This window comes from Chiloscyllium plagiosum, unplaced genomic scaffold, assembly GCF_037043375.1.
Source record: "Chiloscyllium plagiosum isolate Xiang-an unplaced genomic scaffold, Cpla_swu_hap1 HiC_scaffold_42, whole genome shotgun sequence".
Lineage (NCBI taxonomy): Eukaryota > Metazoa > Chordata > Chondrichthyes > Orectolobiformes > Hemiscylliidae > Chiloscyllium > Chiloscyllium plagiosum.
The window spans coordinates 14,730,814-14,734,647 of record NW_028270180.1 but is presented as its reverse complement, the minus strand read 5'-3'; positions in this window follow the sequence as shown (position 1 = coordinate 14,734,647).

The following is a 3,834-nucleotide window of genomic DNA, read 5'->3' as shown; positions in this document are numbered from 1 at the left end:
GTGAACCTCTGAAGATCTTCCCATCCAGACCCGTTTCCCCTACCTTATCCCTGTATCTCTGCATTTCCCATGGCTAATGCACCATACCCCTGGACACTGTGGGAAATTTACTGTGGCCAATCCCCCTAACCTGCAAATCTTTGGACTGTGGGAGTGAAGCGGACCATCCAGAGGAAGCCCACACAGACAGGGGGTGAACATGCAAACTCCACGCATAGACAGTTGCCTGAGGGTGGAATCGAACCTGGATCCCTGATGCTATGAGGCAGCAGTGCTGACCACTGAGCCATCGTACTACCCATGACCATGGCCCACTCCCTGGAATTTGGGGATACAGAACCATTGGCACTGACCATCCCAAACAGACACCTGACCTTGCCTTTGACTGATTGTACTGGGGCACTTTGATGACAACACCCCTCGATTTGACTGAGCCCTTTTAAAATTTATGATATGGCTGTTTGGTTGATGTGCCTCCAGTGTGTTGGCTCTGTAGGCTGCTGAGACATACTGTGAGACTGTGAGACTGACGTAGCACAGTGCCATACAGCAACATGCCCACCTCCTCAACTGATGACTGCTGACAAACATGGCAAGCTGCCAGGCTTTGTGTCTGGGCTAAGCAGCAAGGCAAGATAGAAGCACCATGATCCTTTCAGGTCTGGCTGAGGGGGCAAAGTGCTAAAAGACAGAATTACTGTGTGCATCAAAGTAGGCACAAAGTGAGTGATCTCTGAGCCAGCGAGTGAGGAGTTCTGAGGTATATCTCAGTCTTATCCATAAGCTGCTTGCTCTACCCTGCATTGCACAGTGTCCTGGTAGCAGCATTACAATGAAAGATGCTAGTGCACTCCAAAGTGCAGCACTGACATTCAGAACCATACCAGAAGTAGATCGGAGGTGTGCCATGATGGGGCAGTGAGCCTGGTCCATGCCATTTGCCCAGGTCCATGGACATGTTGTGCATGTGGTCACTGCCAACGAAATGTGCCCTGAACCGTTACAGGTCCAGAGGAACAAGCAACAAGCTGAAGTCTCCAGATAATGGCTATGGCATTCAGGTTGGGAATTCTCGGAGTCAAGTTTCTATCTGGGGGTGTGGAATGGAAAACTGCACATTAATAAGGCAAGATGAAGTAGTAACAAATGCTGATCCATGTTCATAGGCCTGTCACTACTCATGAGTGAGATTCACATCTCGCTGTTAAATAGTTGGTTGGAAAATGGGTGGTTTTGCTCTCAATGTCAATATGGTTCCCATTGGACATCTCACCCGATTTTCCCAAGCATCTCACCACCATTTAGGGGTTGTGATGATTCCACTCTGTATTCAGACAGAAGACAAAGGAACAGCTACTTGAAATTGAAAAGAACTCTGCAAAGTGACAATCAGTCTGATCAGAGCTGAAAAGCTACCGAGATTGCTTCGAGAGGCCAATGTGAAGAGCAGCTGAAAGAGGACTCAATCTAGCCAAAGTTGGATGGAGCATAGCACAAGGGGCTTGCAAGACAAACCACACTGGACGTATGAGGATAGTGCATAGATAGATAAGTGTGGTGTATCATGACAGCAAACCTCCTGGTGGGAGGATCTGCAACAGCAGCTGACATTTGGAACTTCAAAAGCATTAATGTTCACCTGATAAAAACACCCAGCTGTAACTCTGACAGGATGTTGCATACTACAGATCTAAGAGTCGGACTCTGAAGAAAGAGAGGAGGTTAACAGTGTTTGAAATGTGGAGGACATTCAGGATCAGCTGGATGGACAGAAAGACAAGTGAGTGAATTAGACCCCAACAGAAATTCATGAGCCAAAAAGGTCATTAAGTACAATAAGAGAGAGAAATAGAGACAAGTGTGGACTTAATTGGAAATGAATACCTGGGAATATGTCCAGAGGAACAAAACAAAGAGAAATTGACTGTAAAAACAGAACAGGCAAGAAGAAAAGTCTGGTTGAGTCGATAGTATGAAGCTGTGAACTGAGGGAGGCTTGAAATAAAGCAGAGGAGAAACTAACTACTGGCAACAGCCTCTCTCAGACTATGGTGATAATAAATGAGTAATATTCATGAAACAGTGCCTTCTCTAGCTGAGTGAAAATAGTGTCAGTGGGTGTTGCAAGTAATAATATAAGTTAGTGGCATTGAGATCTAGCATGCTAATCTCATGAAGCTATCCAAATTTAATCAGTGAAAATAGGAATATGTTTAAACATTACATACCCTCCAGGAATGGGAGTGTATCAGAAATGTTTTCTGCCTTTAATTGAATAAATGTGGGCTGATAATAAATATATTATAGAAAATGCACACAAGCTGTTCACTGTCTTGGAGTGATATAGTGAAACAATTGTGAGTATCACTGCCTGTGCCCAATTTAAGCTGCTTTCAAGGACAACCATCCAGCCCCTTGAGAGTTAGATTCAAGATAAGTCACAACTCGTAAAATAAGTGCTCAAAGTGGAAAGTACAGCTCTTTAATGCTTGCATTTTAGGAGGGTTGGCTCTTCTGTGTTGGAGCACCCCAGGGACTGAGCTGTAGAAGATTACAGTGACAACTGTGAGAACCTCAGTAGTCATCAGTAGTCTTTGTTGTAAATCTCTGGAGACCAGTAACATATCTTGATGGCTGATAATAAGTGCGTTGGTTCAAAATGTCCTTTTTTTTAAGAGCATTGATCCAGTGCATTGTACAAGTCCAGATAAAACCCTGTCCTTTGTGAAATTAATTTGTGGTTTGGATTCTTTCAATAGCATTCTGCTTCTTTATGGCATGGAATTGGCAGCTCATAGAATCTTGCTCACCAGCTCAGGAGACTTTATACGATATGATTTGAGGAATATGATTATAAGGAACTCACTACATTTCCACGCAGCTGTGGTCCTTCCAGTATTCAGTTAAATATAGTTTAGACTTCTCATTTTATAACTCTAAGTGCACCTCTAAATATGAGGTGATGCACTTCGTTGAGACAGATAAGTCATGAGAGTACATGATGAATGGTATGACGCTGAGAAGCTCCGAGGATCAGAGGGACATTGTTATGTATGTCCATCCCCCAATCCCTTAAGGTAGGGGTCGGATAGATAAAATGGTTAAGTGGCAAATAGGATACTTGCCTTTATTAGCCAACACACAGAGTTTAAAAATAGGGGAGTTCTGCAGAAACTCTATAAAACGTTGGTTAGGCCACAGCAGGAGTATCATGTGCAGTTCTGGAATTCACATTATAAGGGTGACATGATTGCATTGAAGAGGGCGCAGAGGAGATTCACCAGGATGTTGCCTGGGCTGGAGAGTTTAATTATCGAGAGAGATTGGATAGACTGAGGTGATTTTCCTAGGAGCAGAAGAGACTGTGAGGGAAATCATTGAGATGATAATGAGGTGCATAGGTAGGGTAGACATGAAAATAATTCTCCCCTTGATGGAGAGATTAATGACTAAGAGGGATTTTCACAAAGGAGAGGCAATGGCTTAATGGCATTATCGCTGGACTGTTAATCCAGACACCCAGGGAATTTGCTGGGGAGTCAGGTTTTACTCCCTCTGTGGCAGATGGTGGATTTGAGTTCAATAAAGATCATCTGGAATTAAGAGTCTAATGATGAGGCAAGAATCCGTTGTTGATTGTTGGAAAAACCCATCTAGTTCACTAATGTCCCTTAGTGAAGGAAACTGCCATCCTTACCTGCTCGGGCCTACATGTGACACCAGACCCACAGCAATGTGGTTGACTCGTAATTGCCCCCTGAGCAATTAGGGATGGGCAATACGTGCTGACCTAACCTATGATGCCTCACCCTGTGAGTGAATACTAAAAGACTT